The sequence below is a fragment of the Microtus ochrogaster genome, unplaced genomic scaffold (genome assembly GCF_000317375.1).
Source record: "Microtus ochrogaster isolate Prairie Vole_2 unplaced genomic scaffold, MicOch1.0 UNK2, whole genome shotgun sequence".
In the NCBI taxonomy this organism is placed as follows: Eukaryota; Metazoa; Chordata; class Mammalia; order Rodentia; family Cricetidae; genus Microtus; species Microtus ochrogaster.
Window position 1 is genome coordinate 25,283,831 of NW_004949100.1, and position 16,192 is coordinate 25,300,022.

The 16,192-nt window shown below is 41.2% G+C and overlaps 1 protein-coding gene and 1 non-coding gene across 2 annotated transcripts in view; both read right to left on the reverse strand.

Annotated features, from left to right (window-relative positions):
* The window catches only part of Pou6f2 (POU class 6 homeobox 2), a 163,093-nt gene that overhangs the window by 133,858 nt on the left and 13,043 nt on the right, over positions 1-16,192 (reverse strand). The window lies entirely within an intron of this gene.
* Positions 9,740-9,847, reverse strand: LOC113458084. The gene has a single exon (XR_003378524.1). It is a non-coding gene; the product is annotated as a U6 spliceosomal RNA (small nuclear RNA).

Here is a 16,192-nt window from a genome sequence, read left to right on the forward strand (position 1 = left end):
GTAGGCAGAGAAGACAGAACTGAATTCTGGGAGGAAGAAAGCAGAGTCAGAGAGATGCCATGGAGACACACATGCTGAATTTTGCCTGCCACAAGATGATACACAGATTAATAGAAATGGGTTAAATTAAGATGTAGGAATTAGCCGATAAGAAACTAGAACTAATGGGCCAAGCAGTGATTTAATTAATACAATTTCTGTGTGGTTATTTTGGGGCTAAGTTAGCCACGTGGCCAGGATGAATAAGCAGGCCCTCTGCTTGCAACAGAGCCACACATTCACAAATATTTGGGCAGCACAAAATGGCCCTGATGGAGGTGGGAAAGATATGAAATGGGGTGGGAAGGGAAGGAGGAGGTCTAGGAGAAGTTGCTTGGAGGAGCGTGAGTCTGATCAAAGCATATTGTATGAACTTTTCAAAGAACTAATAAAAATAGTTTTAAAGTATGTTCAAAGAGGGAACAAAAAGCTTAGAAACTCCTTAAAGGTTTTTTTTTTCTTTTGTTTTTCGAGACAGGATTTCTCTGTAGCTTTGGAGCCTGTCCTGGAATTCACTCTGTAGACCAGGCTGGCCTCGAACTCACAGAGATCTGCCTGCCTCTGCCTCCCAAGTGCTGGGATTAAAGGTGTGCCACCACCGCCCGGCATACTATTTCTTCTTAAATAATGATTTTCATTCTTTCTCCACTCCTCTTCACATAAAAATCCTTCAAAACTGCACTCCAATCTCACCTTTCAGTTGAACTACCTGCATATGGCTTTCTGTTCACATTTTGAAATGGTGCCTTGTTAAGCTCAGGTTAACCTCCAGTTCTGTATGGCCCTATCTCTGCCTCCTAAACTTTGGGATTATGGGAATGCACCATCACGCCTGGACCATGCTTGACTTGCTCACAATTCACTTCATTTTCTAAAATGGCCTCTCCAACTCCTTCACTCCATCCTCTCTCCCCTGCTGTTTTCCTCTATTATAATCCTATATAGATGCTACTAGATTTATAATGAAGTTCCCAATACACCCATTGTGAATTGAAAGCACCTTGTCAAAATTCATCTAATATGCCTAACCTATTATGTCTACCTCAAATATTCTCAGGACACTTATGGGCCTTTATTTTAGCTTTATTATGGGCTGAAACATGGTTGTTACTGCTATATCAGGAGAGTGGCTCAATCTGCCCAGCCTGTCAAGGATTGCATTGTATATTGCTAGCCCAGTGCAAAGATCCAAATTCAAAACTTAAGGAATGGTTCTACTGAATGCATATTGCTTTCTCATCATTGTTGCGCTGAAAAGTTAAAATGAAGGCAAGTTGGGTCCATCTACAAGTCTTGGAACTCATCTAATCCTTCTAGGCAGCCTCTTCTACTCCCACTTAGCACACAGCAAATGTAAGGCATGGTTATTGCAGCACTGAAGTTTTCAGTTTCCACCAGAACAGATGTGGGCCATGGAGGTGAGACAGCAATAGTGTGGACGGTCTCAGAACTAGCACTAGAGAGTCCCATGCAGTCAGGAGTGATCTTAGAGGTAGCACATCAATGGCCCCGGGAGATCTGTACCTGAGAGGTCATGATCAACAGGCTTCAAAATTTCCCCCCAAGAGTATCTTTCAGAAATAAACCCAACAACTATTAAATCCTCAAGGCCAGTGAACATACAGGCAGCTGTGCCTCTCACTTTTCTTTTTCCTCTGAAGGCTGGGTATAAATGATGAGAAAGGGCGAAATGAAACTTAGGTGAGGCTCAAGAAAGGGAAGTTGGCAGAATCTTTCCCCATGGCAGGGGGAAGTGGGAGAAGCGGGATGTGGAAAGGGGAACTGAAATGCTGCATCGAGGTGGGATATTGATGACCACCTGCGTATGCACATCCCACTCTCCAGCATGGAGCAGTGTCCACAGTAGGAGTGACCCAGGAGGTCCTGGAGCATCCCTGAGCTGTCATGGGGGCAGGAGAAAGGGCAGCCCAATTGAGGCAATCTAACATGAGGTCAGTATTTGGACACATAACCTTGGAGGATGTAAGCCTTGATTTGTTCTTTCTGAAAGGACAGGTGTGCTTTTTTTTTGCAGCAGAACATAAGAACTGCTGGTCAATGGGTACCATCCTTTTCTCTCTTCCCCAGTTTGCCCGCTGAGCCCAAATCCTTTGCCAGAGAGAGGACTGAGTTTTTTCTTCTTTGCAATCATTCATTCAGTGTGAAACATATATCTAGTGACCATATATCTCAGTCTATCAAGCCTCAGGGCAGAACCACCACGTAGGGTCTTTATAAAGAGCCTAGTTAAAGAGATCTACTCACAGGGGCTTTATTACATAGACAGAAAGTAGAATGATAAAGGGATTCCTTTAAGCAATATTTTGGTGTAGGGGCCATCAATTCATGCTTAAAGTACTGTCTGAGCTTTCTAGGCACTAGGCTTGGCACCCAGGATACCACAAGGAACTGTGAATATTTCTTGCCATTAAAAATACAATAATTTATGCATGATGTCAGTAAATCACTGGCATATGTGGTCATGCATTTCTGTATTTGGTGGTATTACAAACATAGGGCAATAATAGAGTTAGCATCGGAAAGTGGGGTTTGGAGAAGGAAGAAAAGGAAAGGAAAGAGGGGAGAGAGAGAGAGAGAGAGAGAGAGAGAGAGAGAGAGAGAATATATTATGCCTAGAAAGAAAAGTTTCCTGAAAAAGATGTCTTCAAAAGGCCCACCCAAGCTGGGCAGTGGTGGCTTACGCCTTTAATCCCAGCACTTGGGAGGTAGAGACAGGTAAATCCTGAGACTGAGGTCAACCTGGCCTACAGAGATAGTTCTACAGCAGCCAGGATTGTTATACAGAGAAGACTGGTCGAAGAAGAAGGAGAAGGAGAAGGAGAAGGAGAAGGAGAAGGAGAAGGAGAAGGAGAAGGAGAAGAAGAAGAAGAAGAAGAAGAAGAAGAAGAAGAAGAAGAAGAAGAAGAAGAAGAAGAAGAAGAAGCTCACTCACCCCCCCCCCCAAAAAAAAAGAGGGTACCTTTGGCCTTTGCTCACATTCTGTGAATGTGTAAAGACCCAGACTTGGCATAGTCCTTGGATTGCATCAAACCCCAACCTCAGCCATGGCAAGTAAAGGAAATGAGAACCAGAGACTTTAAATACTTTGTTCAAAGAGAAAGGTAGGGGTGTTTACTGCTACAGTTTGGGTATCTCGAACCAATAAACACTTATCCCAAAAGGAGGCTCTTATTGGCTTAGAATTCTAGAGAGTTTTACATCTAATGTTAAAATCCTTGTAAATACAATACATGTTTAAATGAGTAAAATAATTTAAAAGGCTTGTGGAAATTTCTTTCTGAAGAACTATTTTATTGAACATAATGCACACAAGCAATCCCTACCGTAATTTATTATGTCATAACTTTTCACTATAAATTATTAAAGCTGAAAAATGTCATTGGTACAGGAATTAAGTTGTGTATATATCTTCATTTGTTCAGACAGCATGGATTAGCATGTTAGGTTTCAGGAGCTGTGACTGCATCCAGAGAATTTGTAGGATCAAAGGAAAGGTATTCCCATCTGGAAGGACTGCCTGTCTCTCTGGTGTGTACAGCTCGTTACAGATCACCAATGGGCACCAGTCACATGAACAACTATTTCTAGTTCTGCCCACTGGGAGCCAGTTTCCATGCTGCTGACTTGGTGGGAGCCACTGGAAAGCTTTTGTCCTCCCTCCAACGTATTTAAGGGCCTGTCAAAACAACTTTTAACATCTGTTTCCTTCTTGGGTGAAGGATGGCTTGCTTCAGAGGAAGCAGAATATGAGAGAGATTTCTGCTCTGGATTGAAGCATGTTGCTTATCTCAAGGGAAGGAAGGAGCACTCCTGAGCCTTTTCTGGGAAGGGGATCCTCCCTCACAGGGGAAATATTGGGGAGCGTTGCAATCTTGAGCCACACCTGTGTATTGCCTTCTGGGTTTGTTGCTCAATTTTCAAGTGCAAAGATTTAAAAAGAATGAACAGTTTAGAAGTCACATGTCCGCATCACTCTGTTTTTTCTCGTGTGCTATTAGGCAGTTAAGAAAATGAAGTTTCAGCCGGGCGGTGGTGGCGCACGCCTTTAATCCCAGCACTCGGGAGGCAGAGGCAGGCGGATCTCTGTGAGTTCGAGACCAGCCTGGTCAGCAGATTGAGTTCAAGGACAAGCACCAAAGCTATACAAAAAAAACCCTGTCTCAAAAAACAAAAAAACAAAACAAAACAAAAACAAAGAAAATGAAGTTTCATGTAAAGGCATAATTTCAGCAATAGTTCACCTTCCTCCAGTTACAGCAGTGGCTTATATATAGTAATGTATTATATAATGACTCCTGGGACAACAATGAATTGAGTGCATGATGGTTGTAGCCTCATAGAACTGTGCTGTAACGGTAGCTGTGTTAGTCTGGAGAAGAACACTCTACGTATCTGTACAACAATGAAGCCCCATAAACGATACATCTGTTGGAATGTATTCATAAGTGATGCAGACTGTATTTTGATAGTCCACAAGTTTAGGTAACTAGTAAATCTAGTTTTTCAGATGAAACAGTATACAGAGAACTGTGTTCTAGACCAACTAGGGTGCTTCCAAGTATAAAGTATTACACGAAAAAGACTTCAAAGTCTTTACACGAAAAAGACTTCAAATCAAAGGGATTTTCAAATATGTGAAATTCCGTGTCTCCAGGTGTGACTCACCCTGTACCTGTGGCTGCTCACTCACATGCAACAAGTGCTACATAGGAACTAAGGGTTGTTTCTGTTTCTCAGCCACATTGACTGTATCCTAGCTTTATTGTTCTGTCTCAGATCTAGTGGGGATATCAAGGGAGACCACAATTATGTTTTGTTAGCATGTGCAGTTATAAAAAGATAAGATATTAAGTGCTAAGTGTGTATCAGTGCTCATAGGACCACCAGCAGCTTGATACACTCAGACTCACAAGCCCAGTGATGTGAGTGGTACTCGGTTTGGAACAGGAAGATTGAACACGCATTCTATAGAGGAACAAAGCAAGCTATTTCTAAAATTATTGCCTTGGCCATTGTGAATGCTGTTACTTTTGTTGTTTACATTATCAGGGTAGAATGCATCATAGAACTTCAATTCTTGCCCTGTCAGCTACTCTCACTTTGATTGGAAGGAATTTTAACAAGATATCAAAAGGTTGAAATAAGCTTGTCCAAGTTATTTTGTCAAATTGCTCATGTTTTTCCTAAAACATTAGAAAGATTAATGACTGCATGTGGGTGTTATAGAGATTATGAGAGCAAGAGTGTGTGAACCCTTAGGCCACTCAAACTTGAGGGAGGCATAAGAGAAGTTTTGATATCTCTCCCTTTGGTTCTAACTAGTCTCTGTTCCTGCTGCTGGAGACTGTGGATTAGCCTTGTGGGATGTGTGTTGGTTAGGTGGAGCAGTTTAAGAGGAAAGAAGGATCCTTTGGCTCCCCCAGCTGCAGAATCATTGATGCATGGCTTGAGCACAGGAAAGCTTTCTGCCAAGATGATGGAGGACAGGGAGTATCTATGTATAAGTGACACTTATTTTTCTAAAGCTTTAGAGTCATTAGCCCATAAACATCACAACAGCAATTAAAAAAAAAGAATTGATCATTCATGAATTACCTACTATGTGTCACACTTAACCTCATCACAGCCCACACTGTGGGATCAGTGAGAAGTCACAAACTGGACAAAGAAAGTGGTGCTAAAGTTCCCTAAGCCTCCTTGGTAGGCTTACACTGTGAATGTTAAGGAACTGTTTGTAAATGGGAAGACTGTTGCAGCCAGTTTTCAGAATGAAAGTGACAAAAGCCCCTTCACAATGCATACACAGCTCACCCACTCAGCAAAGGACAGGCATCAGGTCCTTCTTTCTAAACCTGGGAAGCAGAAATCCATCACAGACAGGTTGAGGAACAGTAAAGGGTTGGATCCAACAGCACAGAGCTTTGGGGTCTTGTTGGGTTTATTGTGATGTCTTGAAGCTTTGTCTAGACTCGTCTTTTAAACTTATGGGGCTGTGGAATTAGATGTGGGGATTGCAAAAATAAATGATAATGGCAGAAGTTTCTGAATACACAGAAACTGAAGTTTATTCAAAATCAAACACAATGAGACCAAGTTTGTAGCCGTGCGCACCTGTACTGTGACACATGACTTTGCTGTCACTTTGATTCTTAGCACACTAGTATACAGTGGAGTGTGAGTGCCATCATGCTACAAAACACCAATGAACGCCCAACAAACACCAAACACCCGACCTCAGATTCCAGACTCCTGTCCGTGATGAATTGCAGTTGCAGTGTTTCTACACTACACAAAATAGCTCCTGTTCTTACAGAAATATGAAGTTTTAGTTATGGAAAACAGGGGGCTTTTAATATTTTCCACAACACATAAATTTCAAATTGGTATGTATCCAGATCATATTGTGTTGAAATGTTTGAATCTAAAGATTGTTTGAACTGCTGAAATAGAGGTTTGTGAAAAATTGTGAAGTGATTTTTTTTTTTTTGCCTTGGGACCAGTTTAGAATTTTGCTTGTTTTTTAGTTTTTTTTGAGACTCTCTGTGTGTAGTTTTGATTGTTCTGGAACTCACTTTGTAGATTAGGCTGGCCTCGAACTCACAGAGATCTGCCTGCCTCTGCCTCTGTGCTGGGATTGAAGGCATAGGAGATATTTTTTAAAGCTGGATCCTTAAAGTTCAGGAGACTTCCTGCTGGCCCTTAAGATGAAGATGAGAAAGAAAATTCTTTTCTTTTTATAGACTCAGTTCTCTGTAATAGCTTTGCTAAAAGTTAGTTCATGAGTCTTAAAAAAAAAACTTGATTAATTTAGGTTCTACCTTTTAAAGCTAAATAAGTACTTTTGAAATATAATGACCATGTATCTTAAATCTTGGCTCTTATATTGCATGTTAATGTAAATGTCATACCTCCTCAGCTAGAGCCTGATCATAAATATCCAGACCTGTAGTGTAGGCCTGTAACCTCAACCACCTGGTAGAACAAGCCTGGGGCATCACAAGTTCAAAGACTGCCTGGGCTACGGAGTGGGTTAAAGGCCAGTGTGTGAAAAGTTAGGAAGATTCTAGGTATTCTATATTCTAAAGAATCTATGCTCAATCCCTGGGATCTTCAAACCAAGGCAAAACACAAAAACAAACAAACGAAAACCCTCCGCCATTTGCTAGTAGTCTTTCTTCTATAAACTTCCCAGGAAAACTGCTAACCTCCCACCAAAATGTACAGTACAAAAGAAATGTAGAAACTTTGTTCCTTCTCATAGGCTTTTTAACTTCCATCTGGGGAAAGAAAACATTTTGCTTCAATCAAGAACTATGTATAGATGGGAGAAATTCCCTAGTGAACATACTAATAATGAATATAATTTTCAAAAGATAGAAGAGATGATATGCTTGGTCAGTTATAGTCAGTGAATGATTGCTGTTAGGACTGTGTTAAAACCCTTCAAACCTTGTCAACCAGCCATGCAGGCCCCTGTCCACTAGGAGCTTGGCCATTCATAAGCAGCTAGGGACCTGCTGGCCAGAGCATAGTTCAGTCCTCCAGTGGAAATGTCTACAGCACTCATGTCGTAGATATGCAGAGCACTTTGGAATACGTTTATTTGATGAACATCTGGTGTAGACTCTCACACATGGTGAGAATTTCTGCTAGAAAACATCCCCTATCTTTTCAGTTCCTATAGGCAGTGACCCTGGCCCTCTGTTCTTGAGGATGCTGATTTCATCATTGATTTTGAATGTGAGATTAAATTCTCGGAAAACAGGAAAACTGTTCTCTATAAATGCCCAGTTCTGTTTCTGCCACTCTACTGGAAAAGCCCTTTACTTTCTTTCTAATAAAAATTAGGGTCAATTCACATGAAGGCAGGGGATACATCAGCTGGTCATAATGAGATCTGGTGTTCAGACTCATGATGCAATGGCCCTTCATCTGGGCTTCACTCCCAAACAACACTGTCAGAGAGCTGACTGGAAGAGACAGTGCTGAACTCTAACTTGTTTATCTAGTCAGTAAATGTTCCATTTGCTAGCTATGTTCCTGCCGCTGTTATGAGAATAAGAAAGGAGACAACATAGATAGCAATTTGTATCCTTAAGAAACTTATAGTCTAAATGATGGGGACAGATGAGGGAAAATAAGACATATAAAGAAAATTGAATATGTTAGATGGTGAAAATTGTCAAGAAGAGAAATCGGGCAGGGCTGGGGGGTGCTCTTGGGAGGCTGTGGAATTGTGGGTAGGGTAGCAAATGACTGAATTGCCAATCAGGTGAGAGGCAGGAAATTCAGATGTGGGGTAAGAATCCCAGAAGCTGAACCATCATGCTAGGCCAATAATATGGTGGCGATGTCAAGCAGTAGGCAGACAGACTGGAGAACCCAGGACAGAAGGAGAGCAGTAGTGTGGAATAGGAGGAAAGATTGGGGAAAAGGAAGGGTGTAGGGTCTCTGGATTCATGGAAAGAAGGCTGGGTTTCCTCTGAGTAAGGCGTATTCTTTTCCTATCACAGAGTCGATTTTTCCCTAGTGACAGGTCCTCTGGATTTTTCTGTAGCAGTGACTTTCGTGCCTGAGTGACAGCTTACCTAGTGGAAAACACAGTGTTCTGCCTTTCAGAACTTTGTTGAGTTTGCACCAAGTGTTTTGGAATTGCTTCTGTGGAGACGCTGGAGACAAACTCATTATCTGTACTTTCTGAATGACTTGTTTCTAATGCCCAACTGCCTGGATAGATAACATTCAAGTTCAGGGACCTGCCTTGTAGCAAGCGTTCAGTATTTTCCCCAAAGAACATAAGTTTTACAGCTGATTCAACCCTCTCTTCACTGCTAGGCATTTTTCTGTCTTCTGTTCTCTTCTGAAAATCAATTATTTTTGTGTAGGATCACCAATCTCTACATTCCAAGTTGTGTTGTAGTTGCTGGGATTTATGGAATTTTGATGTGGAAGTCCCCTCTGTGTGCTGTGATTATCATTCATAAATAAAGAAACTGCTTTGGACCTATAGCAAGGCAGAACTTAGATAGGCGGGGAAAGCTAGGCGGAATGCTGGGAGAAAAGAGGCAGAGTCAGGGAGATGCTATGGAACCGTTGCTGGAGATAGACATGCTGAACCTTTAGTGGTAGTCCATGACCTCGTGGTGTTATACAGATTAATAGAAAAGGATTAAATTAATATGTAAGAGTGAGCCAACAAGAAGCTAGAGCTAATGGGCCAATCAGTGATTTAAATAATACAGTTTCTGTGTGATTATTTTGGGGTTGAGCGGCTGGGAAAAAATGAGCGGCCTCCCCCAACAGGGTTTGCTCTGTTTTCCTTACAGTGAGCTATGTGGTGGCCTTAATTCTATTTCTGGCAGTTGTATTCTGTTGTTGATGCTTCTAATTTATTAATTACTTCTTCCTATTAATATCTTCTTTAATATTATCATTTTTACTTATGCATTTTTGTGGGTCCAGGAGTCTTCTAAAATGCCCTCTAGGGTTTTTATTCTAGATCCTTTTCAGTGATTTCATGTCCTCTTTCAATTCTTTTTATAGAGAACGTTTATTCCTTAGATTTTCTTTGTTTCAGAATATATTCCATCTTTAAAATCAGCGCATTGCTTTTATTACTCAGCTACAATCAGATGAAGTGTGCTTGAGCCCTTGAATTCTTGTTACTTGTCCATGATTCAAAAATATAGAATGCTTCCTGAATTTGTGTATTATTCTTGGGCAGGGGCCATGTTAATCTTCACGGTATTGTTCCAAGTTTTAGTGTAGGTGCTGCTGAAGTGAGCACCAGACTATATTCTTAATTATACTTTTTATCCTTTGTTTCTTCATTTGATGACTAGCCCTATGCAGCCTCACTTATCCATACATGTGACTATATCTGTAAGTATAATCATTTGTGTTTCTGCCCTCGGCCTTAGCTACACATGGGTAGCCAGCCCATTGTTGTTTCCTCTAATGCTGTAGAAGTACTCATTCATGCATTAATCATCAAACAGCTAGTTATCAGATACCTGGTAAGTACCAGATACTATTTTGTATACTCAGAGAAAAACAGGTTATATCTCTGCAGTTTCCATTGTAATGGAAGGAGACCAAAAGTCAATGATAAGCATATATTGACTCACTATGTAATATGGCAAAGTGTGTGATAATGCCTACTGATTAGGTTAGCATTGGGCATTTTGAAAAGGTGTTTGGGAAGGTTGGATGCATTTTGTTTTTACAGGAGAACCATGGTTATTTTTCACATCTAATGTTAGGTTGCCACTCTGCCACTCTTCTCTGCAAGTTCCCCAGGAACTTTTCTCTCCTTATCAGGATCATGTGACCCTCAGAGGTTCACATGAAGGCTGGGGTACCTTGTAGATTGAGTAGGGAGACAGCCCCAGTTTGGACTGTGGGTGGGCAAGTCTTCATTGTTCTGTATTTCTTCACCCTCCCCGTTATGCTTTAGGTATGGTTTGAGTAGCTCCTCCCAAACTTCATGTGTTATAAGCTTGGTTCTTAGTGTCACTGCACTCACTGATAGACATTTTCAGGGAGTTGATGGGGCTTAGTATGAGGTGCTACCTTGGAAGGAACTGAGTTCTTGTGGGATCCTAGCAAGTTCCCTTGGAATAGGGATAAGACAAACCTTTCCTATCTTACCTGCCTTATCATGTACATAGCTATCATTGCAGCATCATCTTCATTAAGCCTTCATCAGAGACCAAACAGATCAGGCCACTATGTTGGTTTTTTAGTCTCCAATAATGGAATTCAATGGTCTTTCCTCTACAGCTATTTTGCTGTGGCAACAACAACTAAGTAAATGGATCAGGTGAGGGTGTGAAGAGCTCTCCACACTCTTCAGCAGGATGCTTCTGGGAGCCTGTTCTGAGGGGAAGGGCTTTCTTATACAGCTGTCGTCTTCAGTGACTCCAGACTCATGTTTGAATTTGTTTGGTTTTGTGAAATGGCAACGGTCCTGCCTTCCTTCTGAGTGGGAGGCCAGGACTCAGATGCTGTATACATGGCATTTAGCATTGGCTTTATAAAGAACAAAATGAGAGAAAAATTTCTTCATTTTGAAAACAGTCCAGGGTAAGAGAGATGATCTTCATTTTGGTGTGTAAGAAAATAAAATATGAGTCTTATTGTTTGTGCTTATGAATGACCACCTCCTTTGTGTTAGAGTCACATGACACAAAAAAGGTAGGCATCTGTACATAAACATGTGTGCCTTTTACACAGGAGATACTTTCCCAAGTGTGTGCAATGGTTTAAAACTTACTTTGACTATTCTTCAACCTTAGAACTTGGAGTATTCTTTCTTCTTATTTTGATCTAACGCCCGGATCTGAAAGGCTTCCCACCCCTTACAAATGTTTTCCCTTTTCTTTTTCTGCTCACCATAGAACACTGTGAAGTTTTGCATGGTGCAGCTTCAGACTCTGGATTGCCCTAGATTTTCTCAATTCAGAATGAAGGTCCAACTGTAACCTTAGCTTTGCCTTCTCGAAGGGTTACAGCAGCCTTTTGTCATGTGATCAGCTTGCCTAAAAGACCTACATTCTGTACCACTTAGCTGTCACTCCACTTGCAAAACCCTCTTTGAAATCAGTGTGTCTCAGGGTACCAAGAGGCCAGGCAGCACGTAGGAGAATTAGATCCCATGCATTCCCATCTACAAAACGACACACATATGCATTTCTTACCTTCTAAGAAAAGCTTAAAAGGCCACAGCTTAGCTACCTCATGTGTCTTCTGAAGGAGCTATACAGTAGAAAGACTGTGGGTTCTCCCATTTATGTAAGTCACATCCTATGCCATGTCACTAACTCATATATAGTTGTTGGATAAAAGCCTACATTGTACAGGAAAGGTAACCTTGTGAAAATGGCAAGCATAGACTTTCTCCGTGTTTTATGCAATTAAAATGTTAACCTTGACATTATACTAGCCCTTCAGTTTTCTTTATGTGTCCTTCAGTTTGCAAACCTGAGGAACTTTTTTTCTCCTGGTGTGTGTGAAGTATCTACATGGAGGCACTATTTTTTCCTGTCGGGGACAATTTTATGAGTAGTCACGGGGATTAGTTGTCCTGGGTGAGAGCATTTGACTTTTGTCTGAGATTTCCTTCAGCATCTCTATTCCTCCACCTTTCCAGAAACTTTACCCCAATCCTAGCCCACCTCCCATGCTACTGAGTGATCTGTTGGATGGAGAGGGGGACGATAGTGAGGTCCCCCCCTTGTAGCTAGCACCAAACTGGCAAATAGGATCTCCATGGTATCTCTTCATTCCTCGAGGGGTCCCTCTTCCTCCTAGGAGAACCTGAGACTCCCAGTTTTCCTCAAATGAAGCAGAGTCATCTTATTCCTCTCTATACTCTGTGTCCTGCCATTGTTATCATCTTTAAGCAGGTCCTCGTTCTTGTCTACACAAGAGAAACACCCAAAAGGAGGGTAGGTAATGCAGAAAGTACCTTTTAATGAGTGGCTGTGACAATAACATCCTCTCAGAAAGCTTTCAACAGGTGGTGAGATGGGAGGCACAGAGTCCTTCAGTGGCCCTGCAAGATGTGCCTCAATATCCATCTGATAGCTAGTTTACTAAGTACAGTTGACTGTGTGTGTGTGTGTGTGTGTGTGTGTGTGTGTGTGTGTGTCTGTTCTGGTTCTTATTTCTTTCCCTACCTCCAGCTCTTCTCTTTGTTAAGGCATTAGTTTGGCATTGGCTGTGGGCATTTGTCAGAACACTGGTTGGGGTTATATTTGGTACTGGTTTAGTGGTGTATCTTTAAGCTAGTGCTGGATATCTTGGTAAAGGAAAGCACTGAACAATATTTTTACCACATATCTTTGTAATGCGGACAGGCATCCCAAGGTGGCTCCTGTCTCTGGAGGATGGTGGGTAGTAGTGGAGGCAGCATTTGAACGTGCAAACCCAGAAACTTGAGTGTAAAAAATTATTCCTTCTATGACAGCTCTATCATGATACTAGGGATTGAAAAGAAGATTAATCACTATAGAAAGATCCTTCAGAAATTTCTATAAACACTGATATTACATAGTCTTTGTTACCTGAAGAGGCATTTGAAAGGTAGTAACCAAAACTAGAGGCAATGTTGAAGAGTATGAGAGGTTGTGTGGTGGATTTTGTGATGTTTCTGGCTCTTTCAACCTTTTATTCATTCATTCATTTATTTATTTATTTATTTATTTATTTATTTATTTATTTTCAAGACAGGGTTTCTCTGTATAGCTTTGGCTGGCCTGGAACTCATTCTGTAGACTAGGCTGGCCTCAAACTCACAGTGATCTGAAAGCCATGTGCTACCACTGCCTGGACTCTTTCAACTTTTAAATTTCTGTTTTGCTATAATTTCCCATAACCCTGCAAATACCTAATACCTAATAATTTTGAAGGATCCAAAATTATATAAATTTTGAGTTCTAAAACTCTAACCTGCCCATACAGAAAGAATATGATTTACTTAAGTAAATAAATAATTTAATTAATAAACAAAAAGATATTTTAAAGGTGATCAACTGCTACTTACATTTTTATATATAAATTAGTAACAGGCAAGGCTTAAACATTTATTTCTCCTTGAGTATACCCACCATACAGCCAGTATAGCCAGTAGTCTTGCTGTGTTAGCCTTAACACAAGGGTTGTAGGGATAGCAAGCCCAATCTGAACTCTAGTCTTCTTAAGTCACTTCGGGTCTTCGTGGAGCTTGTTCTTCAGATAGGGTCCCAGAACTTGACTCTATTTACTACCCTGTTCATCCTTCTGTTTTGTTTAGTTTTTCAGGAAATGATCCGGGATTCTGCATAATGTCGATCACATGTTTCACTTTGTCCTCGTTGAGCTTTCCAGCCTTCTTGGTGAGGTCAGTGTGTCCTTTTCCTGATACCACACGAGCCACCTTTTCCCACACCCCTAGTGGAACCAATGACAATGACTATCATATGCTGCCTGTGGATGATGCTGCTATTCTCAGGGATCACTACTGATATGGTGGCAGCATCATGGTGACACACAGTTCTCCCGTGGAAGAGCTTTCAACTACCTTAAGTGCATCTTAGGAACTGTGGAAGTTTATTCTTCTGAGCCCATTTAAGAACCTGGATCCATATCTGTGCAGCCATTATTTCATGGGTCTGTTGGACATCTGAATACCCTCATATAACTCATTAAGATTTAAGAAGTACTCAATAAGAGTAATTCTTGATTAATTACTTCTTACAGATCCCTTCAAAATGCCCCCCCAAACAATAACGAAAACTGTATAAGACAATTAAGTTGAACTAGAAACTAAAGGAGCAAGCTTAAAACAACTTGAATGGAAATAGCAAATAAAAAGCCTTGTGGCATGGTGATTGGACGCCATCAACTCCAGTTTGACAGAAGTTCCCCAGCTCAAAGATCAACATGAAAAATTAAACTTCATGCATGATAATAGCTTGAACGAATAGCATCCCTTTCTGTTGTGATTTGATATGTGAGCTCTCAACTTTTTCTGTTGCCACATCTATTGCCTGCTGCCACAATTTCTTGCTATGATAGACTCATATCCCTCTGTAAAAGTAATGCCAAATGAACTCTTTATTTGATAAGTGACCGTGGTCATGGTGTTTTATCACAGCAGTAAAAAAGTAACTGGTACAGAAAAGTGTGTACCAGGCAGTGACCTGTTGCTATGACAGTCCTGACCATGCTGTTGTTTGGAGAGATGTGGAAGACTGGAACCTTGGACTAGAAAAGCAACTGAATGCTGGACCTTAACAGGCATTTTAGTAGGATCAGGAAGCCATGCTGAGAGCAATTTGTACTGGAATCTCAGCTCAAGAGATTTCAGAGGGTAGCAATATTAGCAGCTGTGCTGGGGACCTTTCTTGTGACATTTTGGCAAAGAATGTGGCTGCTTTTTACCTATGTCATAAGAATTTGCCTGAGGTATAATTTAAAGCAATTAAATGTAGGGATATTTTATTTGTATTTTAATAAATAAAGCTTGAATGAAGAACAGAGAGTAAAACAGCCACACTGGTCTGCCTTACAGACCAGGCAGTCGTGACACACACCTTTAATCCCAGTAGCCACACTAGTTTGCCATAGAAACTGGGCAGTAGTGGTGCACGCCTTTAATCCCAGCACTAGAAAGGAATCTAATGCTGGAGGAAACAGCTCTCAGACACAGTCTCATTCTGAGATTCCTGGAGGCAGGATCGCCATTTGGGACTGAGGTAGAGGTAAGAGCCAGTGGCTGGTTGTTTTGCTTTTCTGACCTTTAGGTTGAACCCTAATTTCTGTCTCTGGGTTTTTATTAATGGTGCTACAATGGACTAATTTCTTTGGTGGAGGAGATTGCAAGACAACCTAACATTGACTCTGTTGTATGATTATTAGTAGTCACTCTTACAAGGGTCTACAATGAAAAAAAAGAGCAAACGAAACAGAAAGAAATACAAAATATACAGTCTGAAGAGAAAAAGTGTTCCAGGACATTTAATGTTAGAGCCACGACTTGCGCTTACAGAGGTGAGATTGAGGAGAGAGTTAATATGCACTGAAACAAAAGGAAGCATACCCTCAGAGAAAGACCTCCAGCTAAGCTTCCAAATTATTAAAGAGAGCCTAAGGGTTTATCTATTCCTGCAAAACAACAACAAACAGAAGCTGATGCTAGTGTAGCTCAAGGGGGCCAATGTCCACCCTAAGACAGCATCTAAGCTTGGCAATATTGTTCATGTGGTAAAGATTCCTAAGGAAGCGGTCATGGAATCTTCCACTGTTTCCGAAAGCCACTGGGGTTAGGCATCATACACAGGGGAATAACTGCATAGAGGCTCTGGGAGGCTATTGCGTGAAGCTGTGGGTGGGAAGCCTGAGTTACGTTAGAGACCCCAAGACATTGCAGATGCCAGATCCCTGGGATATCTGCCTAGGAGAGCTGAATACAGGGAGTGGAACCACTAGGAACTATTTTATGGACCAGAAAAGTATGATATGGCCAGGCAAAGATGGAAGGAATGAGCCATCTGAACCTATTGACATCAGACATGGAACTACAGGACATGGTGTTTGTCTGTTAAAGCCTTGTTTGGTCCAGTATTTCTTTACGATGCTCCCCCATTCC